The sequence below is a fragment of the Piliocolobus tephrosceles genome, chromosome 5, assembly GCF_002776525.5.
Source record: "Piliocolobus tephrosceles isolate RC106 chromosome 5, ASM277652v3, whole genome shotgun sequence".
Classification (NCBI taxonomy): Eukaryota; Metazoa; Chordata; class Mammalia; order Primates; family Cercopithecidae; genus Piliocolobus; species Piliocolobus tephrosceles.
The window spans coordinates 115,883,263-115,906,130 of record NC_045438.1 but is presented as its reverse complement, the minus strand read 5'-3'; the positions used below and the strand labels follow the sequence as shown (position 1 = coordinate 115,906,130).

General features: G+C 42.8%; 1 protein-coding gene and 1 pseudogene across 1 annotated transcript in view; both read right to left on the bottom strand.

Annotated features, from left to right (window-relative positions):
• The window catches only part of GCM1 (glial cells missing transcription factor 1), a 54,710-nt gene that overhangs the window by 23,119 nt on the left and 8,723 nt on the right, over positions 1-22,868 (bottom strand). The window lies entirely within an intron of this gene.
• Positions 3,120-3,219, bottom strand: LOC111549819 (annotated as a pseudogene).

Sequence of the window (22,868 nt, the reverse complement as noted above, 5' to 3'; positions counted from 1 at the left end):
TGCCTGGCCAACCCTGCTTGATCTTATTGTACTTTATCTGGCCAGTCTTGGTCTCCTTTCTGTAAGCCCTTTGTTGGTCAGGAGGACATTTCTCCATCCCTCAAATACATTGTATGAGGACAAAACCTAAAATTATGCCAGCTGATGAAAGAGGATGTCTACAGGGTCTAGCACCAGAATCACAAAGCAGAGTAAAGAGTGGATTTAGTGTCAACAGGCAATAAATCCTTATGAGAGCTCCTTATGAGAGCTTCCCACACTATTCTAGAACACATGATTTCTTATTTCTGTGATGCTGTAGAACTCTTTTGTTTCTTCTTTGAGACGGGATCTCACTCTGCCACCCAGGCTGGAGTACAGTGGTATGATTATGGCTCACTATGGTCTTGCTTTCCTGGGCTCAAGCGATCCTCCCACCTCAGTCTCCCAAGTAGCTGGTACTACAGGTGCACACAACCACATCCCGCTATCCTGCTAATTTTTGTATTTGTTGTAGAGATGGGGTTTTACCATGTTGCCTAGGCTGGTCTTGAACTCCTAGGCTCAAGAAATCACCTGCCTTGGCCTTCCAAGTACTGGAACTACAGGTATGAGCCACGGTGCCCGGCCATGTTGAACTCTTAACTCTGAATTATATGCTGTCTTGTATCACTTGGAACTAACGGTGTTTTTAAGTTCCAAAATAAAAATTTACAAAATAAATTTTTAAAAAACTCATATTTTCATCTCCCATAGGTTTCCACTGTTAACATATTGGGCATGACCTTTCAGACTTTTGTTTTCCCATATCTTTTTGTTCTCATATAGAACAAAAATATATTATTTTTATTTACAATCCTATTTTACATGTTATTGCTTTTAGTTGTTTTGTTTTATTTGTTCGGTTGATTGGTTTTGTTTTGCTATTTTTGGAGATAGGATTTCCCTGTGTGGCCCAGGGTAGACTCAAACTCCTGGGTTCAAGTTATTCTCCCCTCTCAGCCTCCCAAGCAGCTGGGACTCCAGGTGCTCGCCACCACATCGGGCTATGCTTTTCATTGTTGATGAGTGTTGGTTCTGGCTCCCCAGCGAGGCTGCTAGTTCCTTCACGGCCAAGTTGGGGTATTCCACTTTCCCTCTCCTCATAGAAAGACCTACTGGGTTTCCAGCTGCAGCATCACAGCCATCCTTGTTCCAAGCACCAACCCTGCTTGGACACAGGAGGGCGCTGAGAAGCTCTGGCTCCACACTCTGATAGAGCTGTGAACATGATGTCCCAGTCTAGTAAGGGTATTTTTGCTTTCTTAAGGCCAAGGTCCCAACTTATTACCCAAATTCTCCTAATTGTTTTTGTTTTGTTTTGTTGTTTGACACGGAGTCTTGCTCTGTCACCCAGACTGGAGTGCAGTGGCGCAATCTCAGCTCACTGCAGCCTCCTCCTCCTGGGCTCATCCTATCCTCCCACCTCAGCCTCCCAAGTAGCTGGGACCACAGGCACATGCTACCACGCCCAGCTAATTTTAAAAACTTTTTGTAGAGACAGGGTCTTACTGTGTTGCCCAGGCTGGGCTCGAACTCCTGGGATCCAGTGATCCACTGCCTCAGCCTCCCAAAGTGATGAGATTATAGGTGTGAGCCACCTTGCCTGGCCACATTCCCTAATTGGATCTCTGTCATTGTTATTAATAACAATAATCTTAGTAGCTCCCCTTGATTGCACACTTAGAATGAATCAGTCGCCACGCTTAAGCACCTGTCTGTATTATCACCCTTGATCCATACAGCATCCCTATCAAATAGGTACTATTCTTCTTATACCTCTTTTGTGGAGAAGGAGATCAAGACGCAGACAAATGATATCACACAGAAATGTAAGCAGTAGCAGAGCTGGGGTAGAACTCAGAGACATGCCTGTTGACCACAGTACTGCATGAAGAGCCCTATGTGTTCAGCGTCTGGAGTCTTTGTCTCCACTCCTATAAAATCTGAGTTCTACGTCACTCTTTCCACCCTGTGCCTCCTCCCCTAGAGACAGGAATCCTGCCTTAAGCCAGGTGGCTAGAGGCCCTATTACTTGGGAACTGACCTCAACCACTAATGATTGGATTTCTCAGTATCTCTACTCTTGCATTCCCTGACACTCTGAGGCCTGCCTATTGAGATCATTCTGGGTTTTTTTTTTTTTTTTTTGCTTTTTTTTTTTTTTATCAATAGTGGTGCTTTAGGCATTTTAAGCAGGATAATTATTTGGGTCAGACTGTCCCATGCACAGAATTCCCAGACGCAAGATGCCAGCCACATCCCAGTCACAATATCAACCATAACCCACACCTTCATATTTCTACATGTTTGGGAACCAGGGAGGGAGCATTATTGTGCTGCCTTTGGTTTGGGGTGACCATGCCAGACTTTCAGGGCTGACAAGTTTGCCTAGACTATTGCCTGTGGTTTCCAATTCACAGCCTACGAGATACCTTGTTCTACCTAATGGATGAACTTCTACACCTACAGGTCTATCCTTCTGGTATCTACTCTATCTAGTTTCATCCATTTGCCCAGTTCTTCTACTGTGGACTTTTTTTTTTTTTTTTTTTTTTTGAGACAGAGTCTTGCTCTGTCGCTCAGGCTGGAGTGCAGTGGCACAATCTCGGCTCACTGCAACCTCCACCTCCCCGGCCACCATGCCCAGCTAATTTTTGTATGTTTAATAGAGACAGGGTTTCGCCATGTTGTCCAAGCTGGTCTCGAACTCCTGACCTCAAGTGATTCACCCACCTCAGCCTCCCAAAGTGCTGAGATTACAAGTGTGAGCCACTGTGCCCAGCCGTTCTACTGTGGACTTTTATTTATCAGTTATTGTGTATCCGGCATCTTTCCAAACATTTAGTTCTCACAACCTCTTCATGAAATGTACTATAAATTTGTAGCTGTTGTACATATTTGTTGGTACATATGATATTTTGGCTACACGCATAGTATGTGTAATGATCAAGTCAGAGTATTTGGGGTGTCCCTCACCTTGAGTATTTACTGTTTCACGTGTTGGGGAGTATTTCAAGTCCTCTCTTCTAGCTATTTTGCAACATACAATACATTGTTATTAACTATAGTCAGCGTAGTCTGCTACTGAATATATTAAGAAATACGTGGAATGTTTCACTGACTTGCATGCCATCCTTGTACAGAAGCCATGCTAACCTTCTCTATCATTCCAATTAGCATATGTGTTGAAGGGAGTACTGGTATTATTAAGCTATATAAGTATGAAAATAGCATAAGGAAACTGAGGCACAGAGAGGCAAAGTAGCTTGATGTTTACAAGGTGGTGTAACCAAACTTTTGGCATCAGCAAACTGACATAAGTCAAAGGAAAAATATGAACTGGAGAAGAATGATGTTAAAAGTCATTTCCTTCGTGGGAGAGTATGTCTATCTAACATTCTGATCCTTTCTGGTGTCAACATTCCCCTGCCTCCTTACCTCACCATTTTTTAGGAAATTGCCTTTCCCCCAAGGCTGTCCATTAGAACGTTCTGTCCCTTCTGACATAGAGCCTGACCTATTCAGTCTTTCCCTGGAATTTTCCAAATTAGAGGTGGAGGAATTGCTCTTTCATCTCAGATGCCAAATTGTAAGCCTGACCTCAGTCTTGTGATGGTCATCTCTGCTGCACATGGCAGAATCTGAGAGAATGGAGACAAGAGATGAGTGATGGAAAAAGGAAGGAAGGAGGGAACACTGAACACAGCCAAGCCCGAGGCCAGCTTCAATCCTCTCTCTTCCAGTTATGTGACCCAACAAATATCTTTTATGCTTTCATTCCTTGGAATTGGGTATCTTCAACTTACCCCTATGAGAGATCTGCTAACACACTTCCCACCCTCCTAATCTAGGTAAGCCTGCATCGCACCCAGATTTCAAAGTAAACCACTCTCCTTTTCATTGATACTTCAATGAAAGTGAAGTGGGCATCAAAAGTGACTTCTCTGACACTGCTTAAAATTGGAAAACTCTTGTAGTGTCTCACTGGAATCAATGTGCAGGACACAAGGAATAGTCATTGTAGGCCTCAGTTTACACCTACCCAACACGCACAGTTGCTAAAGCAGGTAATCAAGGTACCGCTCAGAGATCACTTTTCTGTGTTGTGTAAAACTGAACTTTGGATTTCTCCTTTAGGGTTTCTCAATTTGGAAACCATTCGTGGCTCTCATGTGGAGTTTCCACAAGTTCTATATAATTTACTTCAGTGCTGAAGACCCAATTGTATCATCTTAAATTGGATTCTGAGCTGTATCTGTTCTGAGAAACAAGAAGTGTTCTCTTTCTAAATCTCTGGGCAGACAAGACAAGCCTGGTTGACTGTGAAAATCCCTAGATGATTGTGGGAATGTTCCTGGATGTCATGGTCCTCTTTGGAAAACATTGTGAAACTTTAAAATATGTAATTATAAGACTTAAGAACTGTTTTACCAATAGAAACTATGACTAACATACATATATGCAACATCAAAATTATGAACCATGAACCCAAGAGTCAACCCCAAAAAAGGAAAACATAAAAAACAAGCTCCCAAACTCATAGTGGTAGATTTCTAATTTCCTGTAAATACTTTGCTGTCCTTTTGTTTTGTGCTAAAAGGCAAAAAATGGGGTGTCCTATAAGTTAATAAAAATGCAGCTAAAATCAGAATTGATTCCATTTCTTAAATATTTTTACAAACTGGGAAATCAACACCAACTTTTTAAAACTTAAAAACCATGACCAAACAAAGCTGGAATATGATCCTGCCATTTCCATGAGGCAGTAAGCTATCCAGTCCTGGCTATTTTTCATACAAATATTATTTATGCTAAAATATAATGGGTTGAGCCAGGCACAGTGTCTCACTCCTGTAATCCCAGCACTTTGGGAAGCCAAGGTGGGTGGATCACCTGAGGTTGGCAGTTCAAGACCAGCCTGACCAACATGGAGAAACCCCATCTCTACTAAAAATACAAAATTAACTGAGCATGGTGGCACGTGCCTGTAATACCAGCTACTCGGGAAGTTGAGGCAGGAGAATCACTTGAGCCCAGGGTCAGAGTTTGCAGTGAGCCGAGATCACGCCATTGCACTCCAGCCTGGGCAATAAGAGCGAAACTCCATCTCAAAAAACAAAACAAAACAAAAACAATATACATATATATACATATATATAATGGGTTGTTACTGTTACTTGAGATAAATTAATACTTCAAAATTATTTTTCTTATTTCTAACATGCTAAACATAGAGATAGCCATATAAGTAAAAGCTTTTTGAGGTCCTCATGAATTTTTAATAGTACAAACTGGTCCTGAGACCAAAAAAGAAAAAGTTTGAGAACTGGTGCTATCAAGTACTAAGTACTAATATATATATATATATATATTTTTTTTTTTTTTGAGATAGAATCTCACTCTGTTGCCCAGGCTGGAGTGCAGTGGTGAGATCTTGGCTCACTGCAACCTCTACCTCCTGGGTTCAAGCAATTCTCCTGCCTCAGCCTCCCAAGTAGTTGGAATCACAGGCACCCGCCACCACGTCCAGCTAATTTTTTTGTATTTTTAGTAGAGACAAGGTTTTACCATGTTGGCCAGGCTGGTTTCAAACTCCTGACCTCAAGTGATCCACACATGTCGGCTGCCCAAAGTGCTAGGATTACAGGCGTGAGCCACTGTGCCCAGCTCTAAGTACCAAAATATTAAGCCTTGATCATCAAAGAAGAGGGCTGTTTCTGATGATATTCAGTGTTCTGAGTGCAAACTACCCCATCTCCTGCCTTCCATAGGCTCCTATCTCCGGACTAGAAAGACACAAGAATCAAAGGGAGGAAGACAAGGAAAAAGAGATGTTTTCAGCGAAACTGCACACTATCAATACCTATATGACAAAATTTCTATCAATGGGAGGGAGGCCCTGACCACAGCAAGGCTTTGGGACACCCAGGACTGATTCCAATAGACATAGCACCCCACCATTCCCATAGTCCAAGCTCCTACCGATCATCAGTGGAGGTGCCCAGCACAGCCCATAGGAGACGGCATCACCAAGGGCAACCGAGGTATCTCCTTTGGCAGGCCATTGAGACCTTAGCAACCAACATCACCAAAGAGGGCTACAACAGTAGAAGAATAAAAGGGTGGATGCCACATGTAACTGAGAAGACTCATTTATGAGCACATAGGAGATATCCACTGAAGACAAAATTTAAAACACCTGGAACAGAGATGAGGTCCTGAAGGTGGATCCTAGAGCCAGCAAAATACAGTCTAAAACTCCTACCCCAATTTAAACTCTGAAGCCTGGTTAAATTACAGGTTAGGTGTTTACAATTAAAGAATATTAAGAAAAATGCTTTAAAAATGGCATCTTGGCCGGGCATGGTGGCTCATGCCTATGATCGCAGCACTTTGGGAGGCCAAGGTGGGCAGATCACTTGAGATCAGGAGTTCCAGACCAGCCTGGCCAACATGGCAAAACCCTGTCTCTACTAAAAATACAAAAATTAGCTGGGCGTGGTGGCATGCACCTGTAATCCCAGCTACTTGGGAGGCTGAGGCAAGAGAATTGCTTGAACTCAGGAGGCGGAGGTTGCAGTGAACCAAGATTACGCCACTGCACTCCAGCCTGGGTGACAGAGTAAGACTCCATCTAAAAAAAAAAAAAAAAAGTATCTTGTTATTTGCATGATGAGATTACAGATAATGTTTATTTCCTTTTTTATATTTCTCTATAATTTTCTAAATTTTCTGTAAGAAGCATGCACTCTTTTTAATAATGTGATACTTTTTAAAAAATCAATGGTATGAAGCAAAAATATGTACTATTTATATGGTACCTTATAGCAGCAGTGTTTAATTTTTTTGGTCTTAAGATCAGTTTACACTCTTAAAAGGCTTTGAGAGCCTTGAAGAACTTCTGTTATGTGGTTATACCTGACAATATGTACCATAACAGAAATTAGAATTGAAAAAATGTTTAGGCTGGGCACAGTGGCTCGCGCCTATAATCCCAGCACTTTGGGAGGCAGAGACGGGTGGATCACCTGAGGAAAGGAGTTCAAGACCAGCCTGACTGACATGGTAAAACCCTGTCTCTACTAAAAATACAAAAATTAGCCAGGTGTGGTGGTGTGTGCCTGTAATCCCAGCTACTTGGGAGGCTGAGGCAGAGAATTGCTTGAACCCGGGAGGCAGAGGTTGCAGTGAGCTGAGATCGCGCCACTGCACTCCAGCCTGGGTGATAGAGCAAGACTCCGTCTCAAAAAAAAAAAAAAATTTTAAGCAACAGTTTTTAGATTATTAATTAATCTAAAACAATAGTAATAACACATTACATTTTAACATAGATAACATTTTTCTGGAAAATATTTTATCTCCAAAAGAATTAATGAGAAGAGTAACAATGTTTAACATATTTGCAAAATATCTTGAATGTCTGACCTATTAGAAGACAGTTGGATATCTTCCATCTCCTTCTGCATTCAATCTGTTACAAATATCACATGTCCCATAGCTTCTGGAAACTCTGTTGCATACTTGTGAAGAAAGGCAACTAGGCCAGGTGTGATGGCTCACACCTATAATCCCAGCACTTTGGGAGGCTGAGGCAGGAGGATCACTTGAGTCCAGCAGTTGAGACCAGACTGGGCAACACAGCAAGACCCTGTCTCTACAAAAGCTACAAAAAATTACCTGGGCATGGTGGCACATGCCTGTGGTACCAGCTACTTGGGAGGCTGAGGTGGGAGGATCACATGAGCCTAGGAGGTTGAGGCTGCAATGAGCCACGATCATGCTACTGCACATCAGGTTAGGCAACACAGTGAGACTTTGTCTCAAAAAATAATAATAATAAAATAAAAAGAAAGGCAAATAACATCTTAATATTATCATAAGTGTAGTTTTGATCTTGGGGCCAGGTGCAGTGACTTATACCTGTAATCTCAGCACTTGAAGGCCCAGGCAGGGTTGCTTGAGCCCAGGAATTCGAGACCAGCCTAGGCATCATGACAAGACCCTGTCTCTGCAAAATATACAAAAGTTAGCCGAGTCTGGTGGTACACACCTGTAGTCCCAGCCACTTAGGAGGCTGAGGTGGGAGAATCACTTGAGCCTGGGGAAGTCAAGGCTGCAGTGAGTTGTGATCACACCACTGTACTCCAGCTGGGGTGACAGCGAGAGACCCTGTCTCCAAAAAAAAAAAAAAAAAAAAATACAGGCATGGTGGCTCATGCCTGTAATCCCAGCACTTTAGGAGGCCAAGACGGGTGGATCACTTGAGGTCAGGAGTTCAAGACCAGCCTGGCCAACATGGTGAAACCCCGACTCTACTGAAAATACAAAAAATTAGCCAGGCGTGGTGGTGTGCGCCTGTAACCTCAGCTACTTGGGAGGCTGAGGCAGGAGAATCACTTGAACCTGGGAGGTGGAGGTTGCCATGAGCTGAGATTGCGCCACCGCACTCCAGCCTGGGTGACAGAGGATAAAAATACAAAAAAAAAAAAAAAAAAAAAAAAAAAAAAAAAAAGGTTTTGATCTCGGAAACCTCCCGCAAGGGTCTGGGGAGCCCTAAGACTCCCTGGACCACACCATTGCTTTATGCTCTACAAAATACATTCACAAATTTCATTCAACTCTCCCAAAAATATTTTAGTTGGGCATGTTTTGAAACAGATGAAGAACCTGAGTTTAGAAAGATTAACCAGTTCATCCAGATCACATGCTCAGATTTCTGTGTTTATACTCTGAATCTAGGACTGGATTCCAGATAACTACGACATCTCCCCTGTAAAAGCTTTTTGATCACTCACCTTTACCTAGATAAGCGACTGCCTGGGACACTCAAGGAATTTTTACACAATGATTAGAATGGCTAATATTTTAACTCTAGAATGTGGTAGAAAAATAGAGATCCAAAGAAGTTACATTAAACAGCATGACAACAGAAAAAAAGCACAAGTCTTGGGAGGCAGGAGTCCTGAAGTCTGGATGCCAGTCCCCCACTTGCTGTGTGACTTGAGACAGGTGGCTTTACCTCTCTGGGCATTAGGATTGCTTAATCTGAAAAATGAGCTGATGATCTCTTACCAGCCTGAAGGCATGGGCTGGATCGGATGATTGCCCAAGATCCCTCGTAGTGGAAGGGCTGTCATTTACCAAAAATCCCAGTCATTTAGAAGGTTAGGAATATAATTCAACTGAGATGGACTCTCCTTTTGAAAGTGTAGTCCCCATAATTTTGCCGTTTTCTCTAATGTAAAATTTGGAATTTAGGATTTACTGAAAGCAATTTTAGTCACCTTTTCTTTAACTCCTTCAAATTTTGTCCAGAAAACTCAGGCTTGAGAATAATTTCAGCCTTGTAATCACTTGAAAAGCAGGTATGTAGGAATCCAATGCAATTCAACACATCCCACGAGTTTTAAGTTCGGTAATGAGTGTCTACTGTTGTGTAGCAGATGTCATGCACCCTTCATTTTCTTTCTTTTTCTTTCTCTTTTTTTTTTTTGGAGTCTCATCCTGTTGCCCAGACGAGTACATTGGTGTAATCTTGGCTCACTGCAACCTCCGTCTCCTGGGTTGAAGCAATTATCCTGCCTCAGCCTCATGAGTAGCTGGGATTACAGGCGCATGACACCACACCCAGCTAATTTTTGTATTTTTAGTAGAGACGGGGTTTCGCCATGTTGGCCAGGCTGGTCTCAAACTCCCGACTTTAGATGATCCACCCACCTCGGCCTCCCAAAGTGTTGAGATTACAGGCATGAGCCACTGCGTCCAGTCACTTGATTTTATTTCTAAGCTTTTTCTTCATTTTTTATTATGGTAAAATATACACAACATAAATTTTACTCTTTGAAACGTTTTTAAGTGGCAGTTCAGGGGCGGTAATTACACTCAAATTGATGTACAACCATCACCACCATCCATCTCCAGAACTTTTTTATCAACCCAAACTGAAACTCTCTACCCATTAGTAATAACTCTCAATCTCCCACTTCCCCCTAGTCCCCAGCCCCTGGGAACCACTATTCTACTTTCTGTCTCTATGAATTTGCCTATTCTAGGTATCTCATACAAGTGCATTATATAACATGTGATCTTTTGCATCTGGCTTATTTCACTGAGCAGAATGTATTTAAAGCTCACCCATGTTGTAGCATGTATCAGTACTTCATTTTTTTTTTAAGTGGCAAAATAAAAATCACATAAAACTTACTATGTTAAACATTTTTAAGTTCGATAATGAGCACATTCACATTGCTGTGCAACTGTCAACACTGTTGACCTCCAGAACTCTTTTCATTTGTAAAACTGAGATTCTGTCCATTAAATAACCCCCCTTTCCTCCCAGCGCCTGACAACCATCATTCTACTTTATGTCTGTAGGTACCTCATATAATTGGAATCACATAGTAGTTGTGTTTTTGGGAGTGGCTTATTTCACTTAACATAATGCCCTTGAGGTCCATCCATGCTTGTAGCATGTATCAGAATTTTCTTCCTTATTAAGGATGAATAATATCCTGTTGTATGTATATACCACATTTAGTTTATCCAGTTACCCACGGATGAACATTTGGGTTGTTTCTACTGCATTTAATTTTTTTAAAGCCTTCATTTGCAGATTAGAGCAGCTCCTGAAAACTGTTGAAAGTACCATCTAGTACTAATATAATGTGCTTTACACAGGTAAAGGAAGTACAGTCTAATACAAATGTAATGTGCTGTACACAGGTAAAGAAAAAAACAAAATAGAGTTAATGGTAGTAGGCATGAATCAGAGAAGTATGCACTGAGTTATTTCAAGTTTGAAAAGGAAATTCCAATGTTAAAAAAAAATGAAGCCAGATTTTTGTCTGTTGTTTTTCTCTAAAGGGATGTTACTAAACTGTAAGTTTCCTAAGGTCAGAGACTGTACAACTTTTAACTGCACATTCCATATTACACCTTGCAAAGTTCCTGGAAAACACCATTAACTTATCTATAAATACACCAGCATAGCATACAATTAAGAAATATCTTCATCTAAATTACCACATTTGATTTTACGACAACCTGACAAAATGGGCAGGGCAAGTATTTGTGCAATCTTGTGGACAAAGAAGCTGAAGATCTCAGCCATTAGCTCATTTCCAGGCAATGTGAGAGCAGGGATGCCAACAGAGGTTTGTAATGCCACTCCCAGCTCTGTCCCTCTGTTTCTCAGCAGTTGTGAATGAGCATGTAAAGTCACTTCCTAAGTATCATTTCATCTTAAGACACAGAAACATAAGCTAGACAACATCTTAAGATCCTTCTGATGAAATTCTGTGTGTGTGTGTGACAGAGTCTCACTCTGTCACCCTCGCTGGAGTGTAGTGGTGTGATCTCGGCGTACTGCAAGCACTGCCTCCCGGGTTCAAGCGATTCTCAGCCTCCTGAGTAGCTGGGATTACAGGCATGTGCCACCACGCCCAGCTAATTTCTGTATTTTCAGTAGAGATGGGGTTTCATCATTGTTGGTCAGGATGGTGCTGAACTCCCGACCTCAAGTGATGCACCCACCTTGGCCTCCCAAAGTGCTGGAATTACAGACGTGAGACCCTGCACACAGTGATCATACAATTTTATGTGACAGTCTCCCTGAGAGCAAATACTTATTTTTGAATATGAAGGTATGTCTATGTGAGATCAGACCTACTAACATATATTTAGAAAATAATAAAATGACCTCAACTTCTGTGAAAGACCCTGCAAAATGAGAGAAAACCAACAAAAAGTGACAAGGAAAGGAGGGGTTATATAGGTTAGATAGGAAGAACTTTGATTGCTCTTTGATTCTTGTGCTTAGTTCAGAAAAGGTAGGTATTAAATTCATTATAGGTATGGTGATTGGTTCAAGCAGGATTACTTAGAGCAAAACTATGAGTGCTCCTTGAGTGCTCCAGCCTTCTTGGGTTTCCTCTCTGCAGATCCTTGGAACTCACCTTTCTCAGCTCTACCCAGGGGCTCTGTACTTTCAAGCTGCCCAGTATGCCCAGCCCTGCGATGCACCATCTGAGCCCTCTTCCCAGATAAAGCCCCACCCTCTGTTTCCTCATGAAAACTTGCCTACTTAGAGCTTCTGGTTAAAAATGACAGATTGTTCACACACATTTATTTCTCCTCCTTCCCAAAACCCTGCTAGAGTAACTGTAAAACAGGGTAAAATAGTGTTAGGCATCACACTGATCAGGCAAAAGTTAGAGACATTCCCCCTAAGAACTGGAACAAGATAAGGATGCCCACTGTCACCATTCCTATTCAACACAGTACTTGAAGTCCTAGCCAGAGCAGTCAGGCAAGATAAAATAATAAAGGGAATCCACACTGAAAAAGAGGAAGTCAAACTCTCTCTCTCCACTGATTATATAATTTGATACCCAGACACCCCTAAAGACTCCACCAAAAGACTACTAGACATGAAAAACAACTGTAGTAAAGCCTGAGAATATAAAATTAACATACAAAAGTCAGCAGTATTTCTATACACCAATAACATTCAAGCTGAGAACCAAATCAAGAAAGCGATCCTATTTACAATAGCCACAATAAAAAAAAATAAAATAAAATAAACACTTCAGAATGCATCTAACCGAGGATGTGAAAGATCTCTACAAGGAGAACTACAAAACTTTGCTGAAAGAAATCAGAAACAACACAAAGGAATGGAAAAACTATTCCATGTTCATGGATTGGAAGAATCAATATTGTTAAAATGTCCATATCACCCAAAGCAATCTACAGATTCAATATTATTCCAATCATATTACCAACATAAGTTTTTCTGAGACAGAGACTTGCTCTGTTGCCCAGACCGGAGTGCAGTAGCGTGATCATAACTCACTGCAGCCTCGACCTCCCTTGCTCAAGCAATCCTCTCTCCTCAGCCTCCTGAGTAGCTAGGACTAAGGTGCATGCCACCACACCCAACTAATTTAACAATTTTTTTTTTTTTTTTTTTTTTTTTCTGAGACAGAGTCTTGGTTTGTTGCCCAGGCTGGAGTGCAATGGCACAATCTCGGCTCACTGCAACCTCTGCCTTGGCCTCCCAAAGTGCTGGGATTACAGGTGTGAGCCATCGCACCTGGCCAACAAATTTTTTTTTTTTGGTAGAGACAAAGTCTCTACAAAATGTTGCCCAGCTGGTCTTGTACTCTTAGGATCAAGTGGTTCTTTCACCCCAGTCACTCAAAGTGCTGGGATTACAGGTGTTTGCCACCAGGCTCAACCATAGTTTTTCATAGAATTAGAAAAGAAATTCTAAAACTCATATGGAACTTAAAAAAGGACATAAATAGTCAAAGCAATCCAAAGCAAAAAGAGCAAAGCTGGAGGCATCGCATTACTTGACCTCAAACTATACTACAAGGCTATAGTAACCAAAACTGCATGGCACTGGTACAAAAATAGACACACAAACCGGTGGAACAGAATAGAGAACACACAAAAAAAGTCACACACCCACAACCAATTGATCTTTGACAAAGTCAACAAAAATAATCACTGAGGGAAAGGATACCCTATTTGATAAATGGTGCTGGGAAAACTGGCTAACCATATGAAGAAGAATGAAACTGGACTCTTACCTATCGCCATACACACAAATTAACTCAAGATGGATTAAAGACTTAAAGGCAAGACCTCAAACTATAAAAATCCTAGAATAAAACCTAGGAAATACTCTTCTGGAGATTGGCCTAGACAAAGAATTTATGACTAAGCTCTCAAAAGCAAATGCAATAGAAACAAAATTGATAATTAGGACCTAATTAAACTTCTGCACAGAAAAAAAAAAAAATTAACAGAGCAAACAGATAACCTACAGAATGGGAGAAAATATTTGCAAACTATTCATCTAATGACAAATATCCAGAATCTAGGAACTTAAACAAACCAATAAGAGAAAACCAAAATAACCCCATTAAAGAGTGGGCAAAGGACACAAACAGACACTTCTCAAAAGAAGACATACAGGCGGGGCATGGTGGCTCATGCCTGTAACCTCAGCACTTTGGGAGGCTGAAGCGGTGGATCACTTGAAGTTAGGAGTTCAAGACCAGCCTGGTCAACATGGTGAAACCCCGTCTCTACTAAAAATACAAAAATTAGCCAGGTGTGGTGGCACATGCCTGTAATCCCAGTTACTTGGGAGGCTGAGGCAGGAGAATTGCTTGAACCTGGGAGCCGATATCACTCCAGCCTGGGCGACGGAGCGAGACTCTTCTGTAAAAAAGACATACAAGTGGCCAACAAACATGAAAAAATGCTTGACATCTTTCACTAATCGAGAGTTACAAATCAAAACCACAATGAGGCCAGGCACAGTGGCTCACACCTGCAATCCCAGCACTTTGGGAGGCCGAGGCGGGTGGATCACTTGAGGCCAAGAGTTCGAGACCAGCCTGGTCAACATAGTGAAATCCAATCTCTACAAAGAAAAAAAACAACAAAGAAAACCCACAATGAGATACCATCTCACACCAGTCAGAATGGCTATTATTAAAAAGTCAGAAAATAACAGATGTTGGCAAGGTTGCAGAGAAAAGGGAATGTTTATATACTGTTGAGAGGAATGTAAATTAGTTTAGCCCTTGTAGAAAGCAGTTTGGAGACTTCTCAAAGAACTAAAAATAGAATTACTATTTGACTCAGCAGCCTCATTACTGGGTATATAACCAAAGAAAAATAAATTGTTCTACCAAAAAGGAACCTGCACTCATATGTTTATGGCAGCACTATTCACAGTAGCAAAGACATGGCATCAACCCAAGTGACCATCAATGGTGGGTTGTATTTTTTAAAAAGTGGTACATATACACTATAGAATACTACACAGCCATAAAAAGTGAAATGATATTCTTTGCAGCCACATGGATGCAGCTGGAAGCCATTATTATAAATGAATTAATGCAGAAACAGAAACCAAATACTGCATATTCTCATGTATAAGTGGGAGCTAAACATTGAGTACACATGGACACCAAGATGGCAGCAATAGGCTGGCGCAGTGGCTCACGCCTATAATCCCAGCACTTTGGAAGGCCAAGGCAGGTGGATAACCTGAGATTAGCAGTTCGAGACCAGCCTGACCAATATGGTGACATCCCGCCTCTACTAAAAATACAAAAATTAGCCGGAAATTGCTTGAACCTGGGAGGCGGAGGTTGCAGTGAGTCAAGGTCGCACCACTGCACTCCAACCTGGGTGACAGAGTGAGATTCCATCTCAAAAAAAAAAAAAAAAGACTGCAATAGATACTTAGGACTCCAAAAGAGGGGAGGGTGGGAAGGGAAAAAGGGCTGAAAAACTACCTATCAGGTACTGTGTTCACTACCTGGGTGATGGGATCAACAGAGGCCCAAACTGCAGCATCATGCAATATAACTGCACATGTAATAAACCTGCGCATGCGCCCCTTGAATCTAATTTCTAAAAAAATAGTGTTAATCCCTTGCCAAGAGAGGCTACAGGATCACAGTGGAAGAAAGATTTCAATGAATTTTTGGAAGACAAAGTAGACACCAGAGGAATCAACTTAACAAGGGAGAATGTTACAACCTAAGCAGAGGCGGATATGGAAGAGAAGAAAGCCAGCTGGTTCACAGACTTAGTGCCTGGATTTCCCAAGTACCATGAAGAAAAGACTTCAACGAAACTAAAGCACTGAGCAGTTGGGTCATTCTCCTGTATCCACTCATAAGACAACAAACAGTCCCTCCCCGACCCGTAGGAGATCTGAGGATTGTTCTCTTGGGAAGCTGAATAACCAAAGCTTTGGATTTGGAAAAGTTCTGAATTTAGGGACATAAAGAACAGGGAAGGCCAGGCACGTTGGTTTATGCCTGTCATCCCAGCACTTTGGGAGGCCGAGGTGGGCCGATCACAAGGTCAGGAGTTCGAGACCAGCCTGGCCAACTTAGTGAAACCCTGTCTCTACTAAAAAATTTTTTAAAAAATTAACTGGGGATGGTGGCGTTTGCCTGTAATCCTAGCTATTCAGGAGGCTGAGGCAGGAGAATCGCTTGAACCCGGGAGGCGGAGGTTGCCGTGAGCCGAGATCCTGCCACTGCACTCCAGTCTGGGCAACAGAGCGAGACTCCATCCCCCTGCCATCCCAAAAAAAAGGGAAGGTTGGGATGAGCACAAGACTGAATTCAGCATGATGAAAGTCTCCTGATAAACTGTGGGGACCACAGTTCTTTCCCCCATCCCATCCTCGGAAGATCAGGGGCAAAGAGCTTAGGGCTCCGCCATGAAAAGGGCGGCTCACTGACTGATTCCCTAATAGAGAACCCACTAACTCGTCAGTAAGTCCCACATAGAACTTCACATCTGTTTATTAAAAAACGACCTCACTGTCTTAAATAGGAACAGACAGTCAGGGATGACTACACATTTGGGAAAAGTCTCCAACATAAAAGAGAAAGATTTAAAACCAACTAACTAACTAAGCCTTGGAGGAAAGAGAAATAGTGCAAGAAGATGCAGCAATGATGCCATTAAGGTCCTTGAGAATGGAGCAGCTGAGATACAACAAGGAAAAAAACACCACACAAACAGCAGAAACCAAGAAAGGGTTCTGGGAAACTGTAAATGTAAATAAAAATTCATAATAACTAGGAAAATTAAATCAGGGAAACCCACCAACCAAAAAGTTAACTAAAAAGTCAAAGGGGGCCGGGTGCGGTGGCTCACGCCTGTAATCCCAGCACTTTGGGAGGCCAAGGAGGGCGGATCACAAGGTCAGGAGCTCGAGACCAGCCTGGCCAACACTGCGAAACCCCGTCTCTACTAAAAATACAAAAATTAGCTGGGCATGGTGGTGGGTGCCTGTAATCCCAGTAACCTGGGAGGCTGAGGCAGGAGAATCGCTTGAACCCGGGAGGTGGAGATTGCAGTGAGCTGAAATCACGCCACTGCACTGCAGCGTGGGCAACAGAGTGAGACTCCATTGAAAGAAAGAAAGAAAGAGAGAAAGAGAGAAAGAGAGAAAGAGAGAAAGAAAGACAGAGAGAGAGAGGGAGGGAGGGAGGGAGGGAGGGAAAGAAAGGAAGGAAGGAAGGAAGGAAGGAAAGAAAAAGAAAGAAAGAAAAAGAAAGGAAGGAAGGAAGGAAGTCAGAGGGAAGAAAAACAGAAACAAATTTAGAGGATCAGGGCAGAAAGTCCACTCAGCTAAAATTAAAAGCTGCCAGAAAACGAAATCATTGAAAGTGGAAAAAAGAAATTAATAAAGTGATACAAGACATTTTCTTGATGGACACGAGATTCCAGAATGAAAATTCTACTGAGTGCCCAACACAGTAAGTGAAAAAAGACCTGCCCTGGACACGTCACTATGAAAGCTCAGGACACTGGGAATCGAGAGAAAACATTCTTAAACTCCCAGAGAGAAAAAGGAAAGTATAAGCAAAAGGTGGGAAATCAGAATTTCACTGCATTGTTCAAAAGCATCAACTTCAGAAAACGAGAAGAAAATGGCGTATTGCTTCCAAAATTCCAAGGCAAAAGTATGTACAACCCAGAGTTGCTAGAGTAAGCCACGATTCTGGAGTGACCCACGTCAGTTAAGTGTGAGGGAAGAATAAAAACATTTTGAAACATACTATGGCTTTGAAAATCCACTTTCTGTGCACTGGAAGCTACTGGAGGATACGTTCCATCAAAATGGGGGCAAGTGAATGAAAAAAAGCATTCCAGAGAGCAAGGAAGAAAAGCTCGGGATGTTCCAGCAGGGCAGGAATGCAGAAGGCCGTATTCATGAGCAGAGAAGCTGGGAGAGAGGTCATGATGGTTAATTTTTGTTAAAGCTATGATGGTTGATTTTATGTGTCAACTTGGCTAGGCTATGATAACTAGATATTTGGTCAAACACCAGTCTAGACATTGCTGTGAAGGTATTTTTAGATGAGAGTAACATTTAAATCAGTAGACTTTAAGTAAAGCAGATTACCCTCCATCACGTAGTCTCATTCAATCAGTTGAAGGCCCTAAGAGCCTTCAGAGACTGATGACCCTCAAAGAAACAAAAATTCTGCCTCTAGATTGCCTTTGGACTGGAGCTGCAGCAGCCACTCTTCCCTGGGTCTCTAGCCTGCCAGCCTACCCTGTAGATTTTAGACTTGCCAGCCTGCACAATCATGTAAGCCAATTCTTTAAACTGAATTCCCCTCTCTCCCCACCATCCCCACACACCCTCATACTGCTCCACCTTCCCACAACACACATTCCATCAGTTCTGTTTCCCTGGAGAACTCTGACCAGTCCAGAAGTACATATAGGAAAAAAATGGAAAGCAAAGCTTTGTGAATATAGAAAATATTATTGCTGGGCATGGTGGCTCATGCCTGTAATCTTAGCACTATGGGAGGGTGAGGCAGGTGGATTGCTTGACCCCCACGAGTTTGAGACCGGCCTGTGCAACATAGTGACACCCTGTTTCTACAAAAAATACAAAACTTGGCTAGGTGCAGTGGCCCATGCCTGTAATCTCAGCACTTTGGGAGGCTGAGGCAGGTGGATCACCTGAGGTCAGGAGTTCGAGACCAGCCTGGACAACATGGTAAAACCCTGTCTCTACTAAAAATACAAAAATTAGCTGGGTGTGGTGGTGCATGCCTGTAATCCCAGCACTTTGGGAGGTCGAGGCGGGTGGATCACCCGAGGTCAGTTCAAGACCAGTCTGGTCAACATGGCAAAACCCCATCTCTACTAAAAAACACAAAAGTTAGCCAGGCATGGTGGCAGATGCCTGTAATCCCAGCTACTAGGGAGGCTGAGGCAGGAAGAATTGCTTGAACCCAGGAGGCGGAGGTTGCAGTGAGCTGAGATCGCACCACTGCACTCCAGCCTGGGCAACAGAGTGAGACTCCATTAAAAAAAACAAAAAACACACAAACAAACAAAAAAAAACCAGAAAAAAATACAAAACGTTTTAGGGCATGGTGGTACGTGCCTGTAGTCCCAGCTACTTGGGAGGCTGGGGTGGGAGGATCACCTGAGCCTAGAACATTGTGCCTGGGCAACAGAGTAAGACTCTATTTCACAAAAAAAAGAGAGAAAGAAAGGAGAGAAGGAAGGAAGGAAGGAAGGAAGGAAGGAAGGAAGGAAGGAAGGAAGGAAGGAAGGAAGGAAGGAAGATCATTGCTCAATGTGTGTCAGAGAGTCACAAAATTAAATTAATTATGACTACATGGAAAAGGAGGTAAATGAAAAAGTGAGGCAATTATTAATTCCAGGAAAAACAAAGAATCGTATCTTAGCAATGAACAATATTTGTCAAAGTAGTGTAAATGCCAACCACTAACAAAAATATTTATATAATTACCTTGGGAGGGGTGAATGAATCAGTAAAGTCTAAAACTAACAAATTGAGAAACACAATATAAGCATATTCAGAAACATGGAGATAAATGCTTAGGAAAATTCCTAAAAGAGATAAGGATAATTTTCCGTGGGTGCAGGGCTACGAGATAAGAAAAGGCAGTTAGCCGGCCAGGCATGGTGGCTCATGCCTGTAATCCCAGCACTTTGGGAGGCTGAGGCGGGAGGATCACCTGAGGTCAGGAGTTCGACACCAGCCTGGTCAACATGGTGAAACCTCATCTCTACTAAAAGTACAAAAAATAGCTGGGCGTGGCGGTGCATGCCTGTAATCCCAGTCACTTGGGAGGCTGAGGCAGGAGAATCACTTGAGCCCGGGAGGCAGAGATTACAGTGACCAAGATCACGTCATTGTACTCCAGCCAGGGCAAGAAGAGTGAAACTCCGTCTAAGAAAACAAAACAAAACAAAACAGAAAAGAAAAGAAAAGGCAGTTAGCTATCTGCAGTTTTTCATGACAAGCCTTTTTCACTACTTGAATTTATACACAGGTATTGCTTTGATAGAAATGAAAAATATTTGCCCACTTGCAGTTCTGTCTCTTTTGGACTGTAGTGTCAGGTAACTAATTTGACATATTAGCAAAATAAAGCCTGATATATTGTCTAGCCCTATAAGATAATGTACTTAATTTTTCTTTTATTTTTTCCTTCCTTCCTTCCTTCCTTCATTCCTTCCTTCCCTCTCCCCCCCCTCCCTCCCTTCCTTCCTTCCTTTCTTTTTTGAACGGAGTCTCGCTCTGTCTCCCAGGCTGGAGTGTAAAGGTACGATCTCGGTACACTGCAACCTCCGCCTCCTGAGTTCAAGCAGTTCTCCTGTCTCAGCCTGCTGAGTAGCTGGGATTACAGGCGCCTCCCACTACGCCTGGCTAATTTTTGTATTTTTAGTAGAGACAAGGTTTTATCAAGTTAGGCTGGTCTCGAACTCCTGACCCAGGTGATCTGCCCACCTCGGCTTCCTAGGGTGCTGGGATTACAGGCGTGAGCCACCACGCCCGGCCAATTTACTTAATTTTTCAAGGGCTCCAATACTTCTATGCTAAAATGACTAATTGTAAAAATTTTAATCAACACAGGAAATAAGTGTGAAGAGTGGGGAATATTTGAGGTTTCCGAAACCAAATCACTGGGCAATGAGTACATTATCCAGAGCCTAGAGCATCATGGATTCTCAATTAACATCTAATGGGATTTGTGACAGAAGGGCACGAAACTCATTACCCTGAGTGTGGTACCCTACCTACGGGGTAGGATATTGGGGGCAGTGTGGACCCTTGCATCTAAAATATTTCCTGCATTTATATTCCACAGATGCTTGAAATTCAATGACAGTTTCATTTCATTGGTTCTTGAGGGTTTTTTGATATTTAGAGTTGGGATGGGAACTTTCTCAGGAAAGGAACACTCCTTAGTAGGGGGTAACCTGCTTGTAACTGAGAATAAGAAGGGAACCAGGTATGGCAGCTGTGCCTATAATCCAAGTCACTTGGGAAGCTGAAGCAGGAGGATAGCTTGAGCTCAAGAGTTTAAGTCCAGCCCGGGTAACATGGCAAGGCCCCCATCTCTAATAAAATAAAATAAAATAAGAAAAGAAATTTCTATTAAAAGCTTATTTTAAAAATAAGTAAAATGGAATAAGAATCGAAAAGTGAAGGGTAGGCAAAGGCAGAGGTAATGGCCTCTGGGATTACCAGAGGACTAGCCTTTGGCTGGGTCATCTTTTCTACCAGTCACCAATCCAGGGCACTGAGAAAATCCGGCAGCGCCTGTGAGCCTGCTGTATTTGCAGTAGCACGGACTGGCCGGGAGATGGCAGACCTGTCCCGGGTGGTGCCTCAGCCGCAGTTCCTGTCAGGGCCATCGGGAGGCAGTGCAGGAGCACACAGACGTGTAACAATTCAGCCTAAAAAGCAGTTTTTATTATAATACATTGCTACTGTGAGAAGCACTCAGCAAATATTTGTTTGAGTGAGTTGACTCTATGTCAATCATTAAGATCACTCTCTTGAATACAGCCTCAACACCTTTGCAGGTACCACAATCCTGGGTCATCACTTTACACCCATGTCCATGAACGGTACCCTGTTATCTCCGCGTCTGTTCATTCTCACACTGTTTCACACTTGCAACTCACTCAGCTGAGCTCCGACACCTCACTCTGCTCACGGTCTTGCTTTCCAGTTCACTGAGAAAACGAAGCAGATAGATGGAACTTCCACAGCGCCCTACCACGACCACGCCGGTATGGTTGGGCTTCCTGCTAGTGAAGGTAGGTGAACTGTCCTGGCTCCTAAGGGCAACCCTTCCCGTGCCCTAGGTAAAATCCCTTCTCACTTCCACGGAGACATGACTCCAGAAAATCTGCACCTTTTTCCCCACATCATCAATTTTCCTTTCTCTACTAGGTGATTCCTATTAGCACAGAAACCTGCTGTTATCTCTCCCATCATTATTTATCATTCCTCTTGGGCCCCAGGTTTCTATCAGGTATGACCCTATTTCTGTTCTTTTTTGCAGTAAAATTCCTGGGGTTTTCCATACTTGCCGATACTCACCAACTCCAAAGCCTTCCCTGCTATTTTCGGCTACACCCACTGTAATCAGCTTTTGTTCAGACCATCCCAAAGGAACTTCTCTTGACCTCTGCATCACTTACATCTATTGGCCAACCCTGTCCTCATCTTCACTTTATCTATAAACAGCACTTGATTGCTAGCTCCTCACTTCACCGACTCCCAGGGCACCATCAACTGGCTTCTCCCTTCTTAGTTCTTTGTGGAGTCTGCCTTTTCTCCCCAATCTATCATTACCAAGTTCTCTAAGGCATGATCCTTGCACTTATTTATACCTCTAGCTCAGACTTCTCCCCTGAGCTCCATACTCTGACACCCAACTGTTCAACTTCTCTACATGAGAATTTAATTGGCCCCCAAACTGTTATCCTGATATTCCTCTGCTCTGCCCACAGTCTTCCTGTCTCAGTTAATGGCTACCCATCCTTCCAGGCTCTCAGGCCAGAATCACTGCAGGCATCAGCAGTGACCACTTGCTTTCTCTCACACTCCATATCAGCTCCCTCAGGAAATCCTGCTGGCTGTACCTTCAAAATATATTGGGATTCAGGCTGGGTGTGGTGGCTCGTGCCTGTAATCCCAGCACTTTGGGAGGCTGAAGCGGGTGGATCACTTAAGTTCAGGAGTTTGAGACCTGCTGCCTGACCAATATGGTGAATCCCTGTCTCTGCTAAAAATAAAAAAATTAGGCCAGGCATGGTGACTCATGCCTGTAATCCCAGCATTTTTGGGAGGGTGATGTGGGCGGATCACCTGAGGTCAGGAGTTTGAGAACAGCCTGACCAATATGATGAAACCTCATCTCTACTAAAAATGCAAAAATTAGCAGGGCGTGGTGGCGGGCGCCTGTAGTCCCAGCTACTCAGGAGGCTGAGACAGGAGAATT